This window comes from Euprymna scolopes, chromosome 17 (assembly GCF_053919585.1).
Source record: "Euprymna scolopes isolate OS-2025 chromosome 17, ASM5391958v1, whole genome shotgun sequence".
Classification (NCBI taxonomy): Eukaryota; Metazoa; Mollusca; class Cephalopoda; order Sepiida; family Sepiolidae; genus Euprymna; species Euprymna scolopes.
The window spans coordinates 63,456,088-63,472,733 of record NC_136498.1 but is presented as its reverse complement, the minus strand read 5'-3'; the positions used below and the strand labels follow the sequence as shown (position 1 = coordinate 63,472,733).

At 34.6% G+C, this 16,646-nt stretch overlaps 2 protein-coding genes across 9 annotated transcripts in view; one reads left to right on the top strand and one right to left on the bottom strand.

The window, feature by feature from the left end:
• Positions 1-16,646, top strand: part of LOC145296757 (uncharacterized) — a 485,527-nt gene that overhangs the window by 166,888 nt on the left and 301,993 nt on the right. Inside the window, exon 2 of one of the 2 annotated variants that reach the window (XR_013870020.1) lies at positions 2,154-2,290. The exons of the other annotated variant lie outside the window; for it this stretch is intronic. The gene's annotated coding sequence lies outside the window, so the exon portion shown is untranslated. Of the gene's footprint in view, positions 1-2,153; positions 2,291-16,646 lie in introns of those variants that run through there. 2 annotated transcript variants of the gene reach the window in all.
• Positions 1-16,646, bottom strand: part of LOC145296756 (adhesion G protein-coupled receptor L4-like) — a 700,831-nt gene that overhangs the window by 560,423 nt on the left and 123,762 nt on the right. The window lies entirely within an intron of this gene.

The window sequence follows — 16,646 nt, the reverse complement described above, 5'->3', positions numbered from 1 at the left end:
AAAATCTTTAAAAAATTATCAACGTGTTAATTTTGATGATGGGCACCTGGGAAGATTCACAGAGTTGATGACTAAGAACATTTCAGGAAATTAAAAGAAAAAAATCAAAACAATGACATCTAAATGTTTCAAGTTCTATTCTCATTTAATGAAAATGGAACCTAAAACATTTATTTGAGAAAAATATCAACCCAGAAATATTTTGTTGTGCAAGGTGAATCCCCCTCCCAACTCCAAACAAAACTGATAACAGAAATTAGCAAGTATAAACTCTTAGCATACATCATCATTGCTAATCTATAATATAAATCTCACCTGTCTGTTTAAATGTATGTATGTATGCACGTATGTATGTATGTATATATGTCTAAAACTGTCGACAGAGGCGACGGATTTTCACGAGATCGGTATCGTTTTGAAGCTCGACCCTTCGGACCACAAATATCGAAAAATTAACTAAAAACACCCTCAACCCTTCACCCTCAACTGTGCAGTTTTCTACAAACAAGTTTTTTTTTTTTTTTTTTTTTTTTTTGCGTCACCATTTTTACAAATCATCATATCGGTTGGAATGACTTTACTTAATTTCAACGTTCTGAATTTCCTGTGTCGTCATTGAGTAGTGGTAAAACGTTAGAGTTTTTTTTTTCACTTTCTCTTACGCCTTCGCGTCACGGGTTCGAGCCTGCCTGCCTGCCTGCCTGCCTGTCTACTACCACTTTTTTTTTTGCTCAACACACACCTCCAAACACCTGGGCAACGCCGAGAATCCAGGCTAGTTAATAATACAGCTTTTTAATAATAATAAGTGTGTGTGTATATATATCCCCTTTTTTAGCAATTTTATAAGTTCCAAATCTCAGTGACTATTGATCAGAATTTAACAAATGAAGGCTCGTTGGAAAAGTAATGATGTGAATTGTGTACTGGGCTAGATCGCACATTAAGGGGATCACCCATCATCCAGAGCCTATTTATGGCACTTTGTTACAGTCAGAAAATGTTTCAATCATAGTCATTTGTTTTCCTAGTTTTGCATATAAATTACAAAATATCTTATATTTCCCCAGAACCTCTGGCCTTGGAGGAGGGTAGACTAAAACATGCTGCTATGGTTTAAAATGATCTGAAATAACAGCAAGAGGAGACTTGATTCCAAATATTTCTCATATATTATATCTCCACTGTTTGGTCTTCATAGATAAAGTAAATTTCACAGTGTATAAAGCTTATTTGATACTGGAGATATTCATAATCGTACCCTATTCCTAAAAGAGGGGAGATATAACATATAAGAAATATTTGGAATCAAGTCTCCCCTTGTTGTTATTTCAGATCATTTGAAACCATAGCAGCAAGTTTTAGTCTCCCTCCATCAAGGCCAGAATTTTGGCGATATACATACATGCATACATACATACATACATACATACATACATACACTAGTGTTGGGACGATTAATCAGAATCGGGAATTTAAAAAATCGAACCTTGAAAATATTTGCCTATTTTCCGATGCCCAAAACGATTCATTTGATCCTTTTTATTTCTTTATTTTTTGTATAAAAGCTAATGTTCCACGGCTCGCATGAATGAGGAAATGATAAATATTTATTAATTTTAAACTACCATTAAAACTGATATCTATAAATCGCACCCATAAATGTATTTTTACATTTGCGAAAATATATGCAAATGGTTTTTGCGATAATCTGACCACCGCTTCCATGAAAAACTCTATATGAAGACATTTAAATAGAATCGGAATCGGTAATTCTATCGGTATTAGGAAACATATCGGATACATTCTATCACTATATATATATAAAATTAAATAGAATTGCATTGTACCGCCTTCTACAATTCTATTTAACTACATACTATACAATGCTTCAAGCAAACTACATCCACCTCATATATATATATATATATATATATATATATATATATATATATATATATAAGTTTAGTGGTTAAATTTAAATTCTGAAAATCAAAATATGGACACACATATTCGAGCTAAGAAAGCGCGTTCTAAAGCAATGCCGCTGTTTTTTTTTTAATTCCGGCCGAATGGATCAGATTGGAAATTGTATTGCTATGATGACTGAACTTATGCATTCATGACCTGAAAGTTTCATTTTTCTGTTGCAGATATTTATGGTGAGTGAAAAGAAATGACTGGATATTCTCCTGAAGGTTGAAGGTTCAATCCTCAGTGTGGGCGACTGAAAAATACAATTGCGAATTACTTAGGACCTCTATCCAGTCATGGCTGACGAAACAAGAGCATGCTATCCTCGTAAAGTAAATAAAGGGTTCCGCTCGAAATTCCCTCCAAATTTCCGAGTTCGACAAGATACAAATGAAGAAAGTCGGAGGTTACATCGACCGAAATGTCGTGAAAACCACAAGATGAGAAGAATTTTTCGATGAATCCAAACAATACGGACTCCTTAAAAGGTTTTGAAGATAGACCATCCATAACCATATTCTGAAACTTCATTAACCCGATTACTCGGATAAGTATGTTTTATGTTGAATAAACGCTTTCTACCTCACTACTTAAGTAATCCAACTTACCAAATTTATACTTCGAACGATTACTATTATATTGTCCTTTTAACCACTATACACCCTTTAACCCTTATCCTCGAGTGGCATCTGGGCCTTGATAAGTGGTGATTCGTTTGTAAAAAAAAAAAAAGAAAAGAAAAAAGGGCTTATATCAAAGTGTAGTATTTGGTCTATCCAAGGGTGGTACAATAATATTCTGGGGTCGCCGTTTGCACCGGACATCCAATAAATGGAAATATGCCACAAACAAAAATAGTCCCGTAGGACCAGATATTGTCGGAAACTACATTAATCAGTAGGGCTATGACAAGAGAATATTCATATAATTGATTGGACTCTCTAGTATATATTCGACGCAGTTAGACACAGTAAATCAACCAATAACCACATTACTCTATATAAAAGCATATAAGATATCAACGGATACAGACTCGAGAGTCAAAACAGTGAAAAGAATATGCTGTTGTCCTGGCCCCATTAATCAGACTACTTTGGTATGTGTGTTTCAGCTTAAACAAAGATGGTGCAATAATATCGTGGGGTCTTTGTTCGCGCCAGAAGTGCATAAGTCAATTTTTTTCTTGCCTTAACATTGTCTCTGTAACATACGAGTCACGAATTTGTTTACAAGTTTCTTCTTAGAAACTCCTTAAAATATGAATTAAAAAAAAAAAAAAATGGAAAAGAAAGTTTAAAAATGGTACAAACCTACACGCTTTAAAAGGGTTTTTGTAAAGTATGTCAAGCGGCGAAGAATTGTCGCTAATGGCAATACCAACGTGGTGCGAATGTTTATTTATTTACTAAGAGGTCATTTAAGAAATGATGGTTCCACTTGACAAAACCAAGCCACGCAGAATGAAAGGGGGGGGGGAGGGTGTAAGGGAAGGGAGTCAGTGCCATCATGGCTAAGGACATGAAAATAATTGAGTCACCAATAAAAGAGGACTTGAAAACATGACAAAGCGAAACATATTTAAATCGAGTCTTCGGCGGACTGGTGCATCACATCCGCGTGCAGCAATGACTCAGTTTTAGAATTAACGAAGCCACATCCTTATGACGTCGGACTGAAAATGTCAAAACAAAAAGACATTACAGAAAAACGGAAATACGCAGACAATAAATATACACTAGGCTGCACAAGCTCACAAAAAGTCTAATATAATAAATATCGTGTCATTGTTTCACTATACAGACTGCTAAAGTTTATTTGATTCCAGTAACCATAAAAAATTAGTTCACACTCATGATTTTTATTCTTTTACTAACGGAAAGAGGGGTAGGGCGTTCGACTTTGCCGTGCGTAAAATGTGCTTAATATATTTTAATTCTTGCAAATTTCGGATTTATTATTGCAGAGCCAATTCTCTGCTGAATATGTATGTACTGATTTTAAAATAACAAAAAAAAAAAAATGACTTGGGCTGCCATCAGCTAAAATCGAAACCAAAACATTTAGCGCTCCAACCGCATTAGCTAACCTGAGACACAGAAAAGAAATTTATAAAATTAAACCATTTTTATCCTACGCATGCGAAAACTAATAGGTACAACTACTGTTTTATTTGTATAGATTGTCAGTTTTTAATATAGGAATTTTTCTGTTATATATATGTGTGTGTGTGTGTGTGTGTGTGTGTGTGTGTGTGTACACGGACGTTCGAAATAAAACACAGTCAAGAAAAGCGAAACACAGTCAGGAAAAGTGAAACACAGTCAGGAAAAGCGAAACACAGTCAGGAAAAACGAAACACAGAAAATAGAAAATTCGAAAAGAAAATAGAGAATTCGAAAAGAAAATAGAGAATTCGAAAAGAAAATAGAGAATTCGAAAAGAACTAGAAAATTCGAAAAAAAAAAAAACAAGAAAATTAGGAGAGAAAATAGAAAATTAGAGAAGAAAATAGAAAATTCGAAAAGAACTAGAAAATTCGAAAAAAAAAAATAAGAAAATTAGGAGAGAAAATAGAAAATTAGAGAAGAAAATAGAGAATTCGAAAAGAACTAGAAAATTCGAAAAAAAAAGAAGAAAATTAGAGAAGAAAATAGAAAATTCGAAAAGAAAAAAAGAAAATAAAAAATATACCATACCGAAAGCAATAAACAAGACTGAAAACATTTTCTTTCAAAACATTGAAATGATGGAAGGAACGCCACAAGAATGCAATAAGTTTAAAACAAAATAAAAACAAACAAAACAAAAAGAAGAAATCAAGCAAAACTAATCTAAAATATACACACAATTTGAAAACAATTTGTTTTATTTAAGTTCAATCAAATAAAAAGGTTTCGATGAATTGAGAATTGATTAAATGCAAATGAAATCACATGACACAAAAAAAAAAAAAAAAAAAAAAGAAAATTAGAGAAGACTTTCCGGGTCAAGGAAATGGTGAAATACTTCAAGATGGGAAAACTAAAAAAGCGAATTTATAAAGGAATTAAAAAGGAATTATTAAAGTAATCTCAGAGCAACGCATGGGTTTGGGTTCTGAACAAGATGGAAGACAAGAGAACGGTGTTTCAGAAAAGGTAAAAAAGGAAACATCGAAACGAAGTTAACAAGGCTTGTTTGAATGTTGTCTACGGCAGATTAAATGATGTGATATGATTGTCCTCTGGTTTTTCAACGAAACAAAGACAAACGAAAGGAGAAAGCAGAGATAGACCAAATATAAGATTTTTGAAAAATCGTAACTTATGGATTTTTTTATTAATTTCTTTTTTTTTTACAGAGGAATCACCACTTATCAAGGTCCAGAGGCCACTCGAGGATAAGGATTAAAGCGTGTACAGTGGCAAAAAGGACAATATAGTAATCGTAAGAAGTGTAAATTTGGTAAATTGGATTACTTAAGGGGAACGGCTCATCAAGAACTTGTTTACGTTGGACTTGAAGACAACCATATTGTAGTCAGCTGGAAAGCAGGTAAACGGAAGAGAGTTACACAGGCGTGCAGTTCTAAGAAAGAAGCCTTTTTTTCATGGAATCTACGTTTAGGTTTAGGCACAGAAAAAGAGTTGGGGAAATTATTGATAGTGTTTTTAGCTAAATGAGTGTTTCTCATGAATGTTTGGCGAATGGGGACCATAGATTGGAACTCAGACGAGCAGTGGCCATGAAAATAACGATAACACAGAGACAGGTTCGGAACGTCTCTGCTATGAGAAAGAGGCTGCAGGGAAGAGAAAAGGACATCCCCCACTAGGCTACGAAGTCTATTTTGAACTCGGTCAAGACAGGATAAAGTCTTCCTAGCAACTCCATCCCAGATGTGACACTCCATCGTTGGGCATACCTGGCTCTTATATAAGTAGAGAATTGCATCAGCAGTGAGATATCTATTGGGTCGATAGAAGGATCCCACTATTTTTCCAGCGACCTCGGCAACGGATTTGATGTACGCGTTTCATTTCAGATTAGGAGTAAAGGTCAATCATGAGTAAATAAGGATCCCTTTATACATTTAGGATTTGCTTTTATAATAGCACATTTTTAGTTGAAATTATTTTGTATCCCATTCTATTCTAGGCGTGTTATATAATCACGAAATATATTAACTATTTCCATCATAATTCGTAGAGTCAACTAAGAGTATTCTAGTATAATAAAAACGAATGAGAGAGAGAGAAAGAGAGAGAGAGAGACAGACAGACAGACAGACAGACAGAGACAGAGTCGGATGCGAATAAGCAAAAAGAGTAGGAAGGAAGAAAGGAGTATAAATAAAGGGACGTGGGGATGACGGGCGGGATGGAGTTTATATATAAAGTGACCAGGGGAGGAGGAATACACATAGAGATACAGGGGGGGGGGGATAAAAATAGAGAGACCGGAGTGTAGAAGTAGAGAGGCGTGGAATATAAAAAAAAAAAAAATAAATAAAAAAAAGAGAAGGAAACCAGGAACACAAAATAGAGTTCAAGAATATAAAAAAAAGAGATGGGAATATGAAAGAGGTGAGAAATAAAAGAAAGGTTTAAAAAGAGAAATAGGTGTTGCAGACACGCAAGAAATAAAGAGAGTGCAAGGAAAAGGGGCGACACACAAATTGAATAAGAAAAATACAAGATGGAACTATTGAATGGTAAAAAAAACAACAGAGGGGGGGCAGAAGATTTAAGTAATTGGGAGGGGTGATAGATAGCAGAACATGGAGAGAAAAAAAAGAATGAGAGAGAGAGAGAGAGAGAAAGAGAGAGAGAGAGAGGGGAGTTGTAATATAAAAACAACAAAAAAAAAAAAAACGAGAAAAAAGAACAAGGAAAAAACAAATTGTGTTTTTAAATTAAAGAAACGAAAACCCCAAGACGAAATCATTCTGCTTTTTACTTCTTTTGTCTTAATGGGTTTGAACCAATCAATTTATAAATACATTTTAATTACAGCAGTTTATTCTTTATTTGAGTAAAAATTACACCGAAACACCCCGAAATAAATCTTGCAGAAAATAAATTCAATCAATACTAAACGGATTTTCAAGTTTTATTTCAGTTCTATTTTCAAACAGTAATAACAACAAAAAACAAAAACAAAAAAAATAAAAAAACAAACAAACAAACAAACAAACAAAACGGTATTAGAATCAGACGGAACCACTAAACCCACTCTCCTTTCAATCACACATCTAAGGAAATCCGGACGGGAAATTCCTGACAGAATCAAACCCATTAGTCTTAGAATTATGTGCTTGCCTTCTTCAAAGAGAAAACTTCCAAGGTCTCAAAGAAGACCAAAACTTATATCAATTTAAATTAGTTAAAATATTACATAATATTCTGTTCGTGCCTTTCTTAGTCTGTACGTGACACTTTGAAAAAAAAAATGGTCAAATATCATTTTTGATGGCCAAAGTGCTCCCAAAATAAAATAAGGCCAAAGTCGCGAAATTAGAATTTTTTTTTTTTTTTAAAGCTCAATTTTGTAATTTTTGGGAAGATTAATAGAGTGAACACCCTTTGATATCGCCTCGTTTTCGAAAAAGAAATTAGTACTTTCGCCCTGCAGTAGTTCTTCGAAGAAAGAAATCAGCGAAATATTACGTAAAAAAGGGAATATTCGAAAGAAACAGGGCAAAACAAGAAGAACATTGTCTGCCAAGAGGTGCTGAACTGAAGGAGTAAATTAAAGATTGTCTCTTACAATATGATTTTTAAAAAATTTATATTGAACTACGTAGCACAATATTACTTTCTGAGCATTTATTAATTTTTCTCATTTGGGCCAGTTTTATATTTAAAATACAATGGACACTATTTTCAACGAAACTTATATTTGCTGTGTGTTATTGTTTTTTTTTGTTTTGTTTTTTTTTTCCCAAAAATATTTTTTGCGTTATCCAGAAAAATCTCAGCTTTATCAAAGTATATTTGATGAGTTAATATAATTCTCATTCCGTGAAATATCCACGGGTCATACTAGTAAGATATTATTAATAAAGGTCGGGTGTAGTTCTGAGAAGCCCACACTCTAGGAAAAGCATACTCTGACTTAAAAAAAAAAAAAAATGCCCGAGAAACCTCACCGGCATTGCTCGGTAGGAGCGTCTTGGGTGATTAATAATAAACTCAGGAACAAGGTAAAGCCTGGGAGGGTGCATCTTCTAGAAGCGAACAGAGCTATGCCTCAGCCCGGCAGTAATAAAGTCACCGTGGAGCTGATCTGTATCAATGATAACACATTAAATTATTATTTTCATTTATTTCCCATTTAATCTACTTTACCTCGAGATTATCTGACTCTTCTCTATTGTAATAAGAAACCATTAAAAAGTAAATAATCAAAGTTCGTTTTGCAAAGGAATATGCAAATTAGTTAACCTTTATGAAGTCTCTCGCATATCCATAATTGAGTATAAGTTCTTTTTAATCATTTTTCAATGGAAAAATTAGGTTTTAAATATTAATGTCAGCGCGAGAGAAAATTTTTTTTTTATATATACATATATATATATATATATATATATATATATATATCGTTGAGCACTTTCGGTTGAATTAAAGTCGGTCAATTTAGCTCTTATGCGTAGATCATCGTATAACGATTAGATCACTGTCTGACTGACGTAAATGAACATTTAAAAAATTAAGATGTTTAAATTCAACGTTATTTCAAGCGGTTAATGGTAGCCGAATGGATTAGGTCTCCGCTAATCGAGCCAGAGATGTCTCGTGATACGGCGTTCGAATCGTTCGACTGGTATTAATCGTGACACCCTGCACTGAAGATTCCCGAAAGGATGAAACACTAGTGTCTGTAGGTATTTAATTATTATAGTAGAAAATAATTATATATATATATATATATATATTAGTTAGTTAGTGCTTCCCTATGCATGTGTAAATATACATTTATAGGCTCAACACTTATTTCTGAAAATTTTATATGCGTATGGACGTGGCTCAGACCATAACAAATAATGTTGGAGAGCTATGTCTTTTGGTTTCGATTCTAATTGATCCTACCCTAGTCGTCGTCATCATCATCATCATCATATAATAATGATAATAATAATAATTATTATTATTTTCTTCTTTTTTTTTGCTGTAAATACAGTCAAGAAGGCAAGATATGATTACATAAAGAATAATAAAAAATATAATTTGCTTTCTTTGATTGAGCACTATCAACGCTCCTTGTTGAAATTCAATTATTCTTAATTTTTGGATATCTTTCTACCTGGAATATATATATATATATATATAACTTTTAAAATCATTACTATTTTTTAGGTACAATGTAATAATCATTAGACAGTTATCTCAATGATAAATATAAAATCTGCATAAATTAGAATATATTTAAGTGTATTTTACGATCGGGCATTGCCGGCGGCCTACTCTGCACAACATTTTCCTGGAACCAAAATTATGGAATAAGCAGAATGTACTGTACTTTATTTTTTTATTTTTTTATTCAGTTTAAGATGGATATTTGTTTTTCAAAGATCAATAATAAAAAGCATTTCATGCTAATCACGCAGTTTTCCGTTGCTTAGAATTTAGAAATCTTTCAAAGTGCATTCATAAAAGAATCAGATCAAGACCCAATGGAACTCGGATCAATAATTGATCAAAACAGATTTCAAAAATAGATTTAAAAAAAAAATTCTTTTTGTATTTGTCAATCTAATTTCCATAAATGTTCAATTGTTCAATAATTTATTTTCTTTTCAATATTTTGGTCGGAATTTGTACATCTATAATAAGCTAATACTAAAAATAGGAATTTATTCCGAACTCTATGAATGACCCCCATCCCCGCAAAATACTACAACTATTGCTCAGTAGACATGGGTGATTAGTTCAGTTAATTCGAAAGTATGGCTAATTAGTATAATCAAAAAATGTGCTTTAGACATAACCCGGAAGTAAAGCATATTTTAGCATTTTTTTTTCTTTTCTTTTTTTTTCCAAAAGCGGTCACCACTTATCAAGGTTCGGAAGCAACTCGAGGATAAGGGTTAATGTCTTTACGCTAGTCATTTAATAATTAGATTATTTAAGAGGATGGTTATATTAGAACTTGTTTACGTTGGGCTTGAAGGCGACAATATTGTAGTCAGCTGGAAAGCAGACCAGTCAAACAGAGTTCCACATGCCGGCAGTCCTAGGAGAGAGGATTTTTTCATTAAATCCACGTCTAGGTTTTGGCACCAATAAAGAGTCGCGGAAATTATTGTTGGTGGTTTGAACTAGACGAGTGCTTTTTTTTGTGAAAGATTGGCAAGGTGGGGACCATAGATTGGAGCTCAGACGAGCATAAAATATATAGGTGATATCAAGTATTCATTTTGGATATTTCGTTTCTAAACTTTAGAGGATTGATAATTCATATTATTTTGGACTATTATACTCATCTTGAGTGTTATTTGCACAACGTTTCGGCCAATATAACCCCCAACCTTCTCCAAGTGTCGAACTCGGAAATATTTCTTCCGAACTCTGGAATCTGCACAGGATTTCCAACAGAACCCTTTATTAAATCCACAGGGGTAGAATGCCCTCGTTTCGTCAGTCATGACCGGGTAGAAGTTCTAAGTAATTCACAATTGTATTTAAATCATCAGTCCGGGTTACATTCAAAATGCAATTGCGAATTATTTAGGACTTCTAGCCATTCACGGTTGACGAAACAAGAACATGCTTCCTCTGTGATTAAAGAAAGTGTTCTGTTGGAAATTCTGTGCAAATTCCAAACTTCGACGGGAAGATTTACCCAGAGTTTGACAAGATACATCTGAAGAAGGTCGAAGGTTATATACACTGAAACATTGTGAAAATAATACTCGGTAATTCGAAGAATCCAAATGTCTTTAGTATGACATATAAGGTGTTTCAGCTTATTAGTGAACAATTACCAGTATGCTGGTTGATTGCCGCTAATTATGATATATTCTCAATAATACGACACAACAATAAGCATTGAAAATTTTGCTTTATACAAAGAGATATTAAATAAGTTTATATCAAAGATATTTCTCTTTAGACTTTGCTTAGTTGGGCCGAACTATGTCATTAAATAATTTTTATCTAGGTATGTTATACTGCCAATAACACGAGACAGCAATAGCAAATGAAAATTGGCTAGATAGTAGCAATATTTGACTTGACAACTAAGACGCTATTTTTAAAATCCGACAAGATAACTTTATATGTTGTATGCAAATCAAATACGTAATCTTTATTAATCATGAGGAATGAGCAAATTAGATATCCAATGTTTCATACTGATTATATTCTTACTAGATGCAAAAGTTATAGACCGTTGACTTAGCATTAGTGTTTATGCTTAATGATGGTTGAATGTGGGTAAATTTGTGCAAATGTTTTACATTAAATACTAATTCCTATTAATCTTTAACGGTGTATCGAACGGATACCATAATACTTAGTTCGTTGCACCTTAGTATAACAAAGATATTTACAAAATTTCAAACAGATCGATCCAGTAGTTTCTGAGAAAAAGATAAGTGTAAATATGGTATTGTTGTAATTACTCCCTATTAATCCACAACTGTGTATTCAGCAGATACCATAATACGTAGTTCACTGCACTTATCATATCGAAAGTTCATACAAAATTTCAGCCAGGTCAGACCAGTAGTTGCCGAGAAAAAGTGAGAGTAAATGTGATATCGTGGTTACTAATCCTTATTAATCCCCAACTGTGTATCATACAGATACCATAATACTTAGTTCGCTGCACTTTATAGAAAAGGTTCATACAAAATTTCAATCAGAGCGGTCCAGTAGTTTCCGAAAAAAAAATTCTAATCGACAGAACAGACAAAGAGAAATCTATACTCCTATAAATTATTATTTTTTTAAAAAATTATTTTGTGTATTGATTTTCATATTAAAAAAATAAATTTTTTTCTATTTATTTAAAAAGAAAAACAACTTTGTTATATATGGGTCGTGGAATTGCATTCACTAGCAAAAAAATTTAGCTAATTTGCATATTCTTCTAAACATTCATTTTAATAATTTCCGTATTAGTTTTTATTTTCGTTTTTTTATGGGATGATTATCTTTCGTTAAATATTACGTGTAATTATATTCATGCAGATATTCTACATGGTTTATACTTGCGTAATATTTGCGTAAAAAGGGTATAGTAAACACAAACTCCTTTCTATACATAATTATGTATGCGTAAATATTTGTTTAAAAATTTTGCCTACCAAATTCCTCCGTCAGATTTTGGACTACAGACATGAAACTTACTATATAAGGATTTGAACCGATGCGAAACTTTATATTCGGGTTTTAGCCGGGGGAAATCGGCGCAAAAGTGTGAAAATTAAAAACATGGAATTTTCCAGATTACGGTCAAACGACGGCATTACAATTATGCATGCCATAGCCATTGATTCATGTTTTAATTTTTAGCTTTGCTGAAAACATGCCATACGAGGGGCGTATGCCCCTGACTCACTTCCCATAGCAGTAGAGCAACGGAACTTGGCATAGTTATTAGTCTTTCTCTACATAGGAACCACACATAGTTATACATTTCTCCCATCGTTTGATGCAGCTCTGGAGACCGTTTTTGTAGAACACCCTAGGTTGGTCCTCCAACCACGACGTGACTTCAGAAATCAAGGCTACATCATCTGGAAAACGGTTTCCTTTCAAAAACAACTTCATTGCTGGGAAGAAATGAAAGTCAGAAGGTGCAAGGCCAGAAGAGTAGGGAAGATGGGGTAGGGTTTCATAACTACACGCCCGTGCTTCTCATCTGGCGACATGCGAGTTGTGGACTGGAGCGTTGTCCTGCAGAAGGAGGGTACTTTTGCCGATCTTACCCAGCCTCTTGATTTTGATAGCTTCCCTTAATTTCCTCAAAAGTGAAGCAGAATAGGCTCCTTTAATTGTGGTACTCTTTGCCAGGAAATCTGTCATCACTACTCCGTCCTGGTCCCAGAAGACTGTGAGCATGACCTTGCCAGCGGAGGGCTGCACTCTTGCCTTCTTTTGAGGTGGTGAGTTCAAGTGCTTCCACTGCATTGACTGGGCTTTAGTCTCTGGATTATAGTTTGGACCCAGGTTTCATCCTGTGTAATCAGTCTTTTGAAAAACTTTGACTCATCTTCTTGGCACATCTCCCAATTCATCCACGAGCACTCGACGCGTTCTCGCTTCTGGAATGGTGTGAGCAACCTGGGAATCCATCTGGCAGACACCTTATGCATATTCAAATGGTCATGAATGATAGTTTCCACAGACCCTGTACTAATCTTGACATCTTGGGCTATTTGGCGAATAGTAATGCGACGATCTTCCAAAATGGCAGCCTCAACTTGACGGACAGATGCCTCATCAATGGCAGAAGGGGGGGGGCAACCAGGTCTGGGAGCTGTTTCTACAGACTTCCGGCCATGTTTGAATTCACGATGCCAGCGTTTTACAAGGTCATACGATGGGGCATTATCACCATAAGTTTCTTTCATTTCATCAAAAAAAAATCAAAAGTCTCCTGTGGTGTGCGTCCTTTCAAATACAAAAACCGGATCACTGCTCGGCATTCAACAGGCTCCATTTCACACCTGACTCAGTTCAAACACCTATAAAACAAAGGCCACAATTAGGTCAGAGCTATAATTTGCCACATAACCCGTAGAGATATAAACAATTTGCACATGCACATTTTCAGCTAGATCAGACAACTGGAAGTGGATCAGGGGCATTACTTATTCCACGCTAAGTTAAATCGTAAGCTGAAAATTTTGGTTTTGATTCTCGGTGATGGCGCACGAGTCATTAAAATTTTTTTTTTTTTAATTTTTAAATCATTACTATATATTGGGTCCAATATAATCTATATATATATATATATATATATATATATATATATATATATATATATATAAGTGAACGCATGTGTGTGCGCGTGTGTGTGTACATTTCCCTACACAATAACTCGAAATTTGATATACAGAGTACTGAGATTTGGGAAAACCTTTGTAATCCATTTTCGGCCAAAAATTTGGCTGTCAAGGCGTCAAAGTTCAACGATTTGACCTTTGCGAACTCTATCAAACTCCTCTGCCAATTTTGGGTCTAAACACTTGAAATTTTAGATATAGGTTCCTTGGACATGGATCTAACTTAATAACTTGATTTGAGCCAAAAAACAATAAATGTTAAGGGGTCATAATTGGGGTCAAAGTTTAAAAACAATTGACTGCTTTTTTTTGTTTTTGCTCAACATGCACCTCCAAACACCCGGGCAACGCCGGGGTGAAATGCTAGTATAGTAATAAATACGAAATCTGCATTAATCAAAATATCATATTTAAGCGTATTTTACGACCGGGCAATGCCGGGATCATAGAGATATTAAGCAGTTCATATCAAAGTATGATACGTATTTTTTATTTTGTTTCGTTTTAGTGAAAGTTTATCATTAACGGGACGGATATGGTAGTTATTATAACATTTGGTTCGTTTCGTTGGAATCATAAAACTCTGTGTGTGTGTGTGTGTGTGTGTGTGTGTGTGTGTGTGTGTGTGTGTGTGTGTGTGTCTGCGTGTGCTTTTCTTTTTTTACAGTTGATTCTCAAGAGCGACAAGCCAAGAAATTAGTAAGCAGAGCAGATCTCTGGAATAAGCCAAGTAGCAGATGTTTGTATTATTTTCACTCCCAACGAAAACCAAAATATCGAGGTTGAAGGAACATTATGAAACAGGTTTAAAGAAAAAAAAAATTGATGATTTTTCTACCTCGCTTGTGATGATCTTCACTCAGCAGTTTAATAGTTTCCTTATGAAGATCACAGTGTCTTGTTACTCTTCGTTTTGAAAGCAATTAATTGGGGTCATCCCAACACCAGAAAACGACGCACGCGCGTATGCGTGTGTGTGTGTGTACACTGTATTTGTCTGCATACGAGGTGAATTCACGGTCTCATTCAGCTGTCAGTACACATTTAGTCAAAAGAGCAGCGTGAATGCTTGTAAAGACTTCGGTTCTTTAGTACATCAGGGGCGCATACCATAATACTTAACTTTTTAGCTTCACAATTTAATGTGACAGAAATAACATGCGCAGATGTGTATGTTTGCTGACGTCACCATGCTTTAAAAAGAACGAATGTACACATATCCAAGGCAATGGCAGGAACCTTAGAGGATGACCCCCCCACTCTGTAGTGGAATGGATACCGTAAATGGTGGGATCGTTCAACCGCTCCAATAGATATCTCACTACTGATGCAATTCTCTACCTGTATAAAAGCCAAGTACGTATGAGGATGGAGTACTGTTGCCACATCTGGACAGGAGCTACTAGAATTAGCTTATCCTGCCCCGACAGAGTTCAAAATAGACTTCGTAGCCTAGTGGGGGATGCCCTTTTCTCTTCCCTGCAATCTCTTTCCCACAGAAAAGACGTTTCGAGCCTTTCTCTGCTTTATCGTTATTTTCATGGCAAGTGCTCGTCTGAGCTCCAATCTATGGCCCCCCCTGTCCTTACACGAAAACACTCGTCTATCTGAAACCACTATCCATAATTCCTCCACTCGTTATCTGTTCCTAAATCTAAACGTCAGAAGTAAAAGCACATAACTTATGACATGATGACTTCTCTTTGATGTATAAAAATGTATAAACATATTCGGTGAATAAGGTAACACATCGTAATTCTAAAAATAAAAAAAATCCTAGCTGGAATAAATATTTTCAGAAAGAAATCTTATCCTAGAGTGGCATCTGGGCTTTGATAAGCGGTGAACTCCGCCCCAAGTGACCTCCCCCCCCCACCCAAAAAAACAAAGCAAAACAAAACAAAAACAGACTAACATAAATTAAAGTATATTCGTGTCTGTAACATAATGGAAGTGATAAATTAAAAAGTAGGCTAGTTCGAATCAAGTATTGATATGTCAGACTGATTTTTATTTCGGCCTGACCTTAAAAATACAACACAAGACCCATATGCTGGAAATTTATATGTTAAAGATGTCAGACTTCAAAATTACGTTTTAAAAACATAAATAACTGTGGTTGAAGGAACATCTTGGAATAGATTTATAATTTAATCAGGAGAGCAGCAGAGGCGCACGAAAGTCGTTTTACTATACAAAACATAATACTTGACTTTCTTCCATTTACAATTTATTTCATCAAAAAACGACATTCAACAGTTTGATATATCAAAATCACTTTCCAATAATTAAATAATGAAAAACACAAAAAAGCTAGTTCAAATCAAGTATCGATATGTCAGGCGGATTTCTATTCAGATCTGATTTTGACAATCCGACCAGATAGCATTATATGTTAGATTATGAGATTGAAGAAACATTTTGCAACGGTTTCTGAATTTTTGAGATGAGGATTGATGATTTGTATTTTTTTTTTGATTATTCGAGAGTTTTTCGCCAAATTCCGCCGAGAGTTTTCGCCAAATTCCGCCGAGAGTTTTCGCCATATTCCGGCGGTTTACGTAATATGCCGAGGCAACATCAGACAAATAAAAAAAGCGGATCGTTAAATGCAGAATTATTGTTCTCACTGTTTATTCAGATATCCATGATGCTAAACTGGAAGAATACCCGTCCC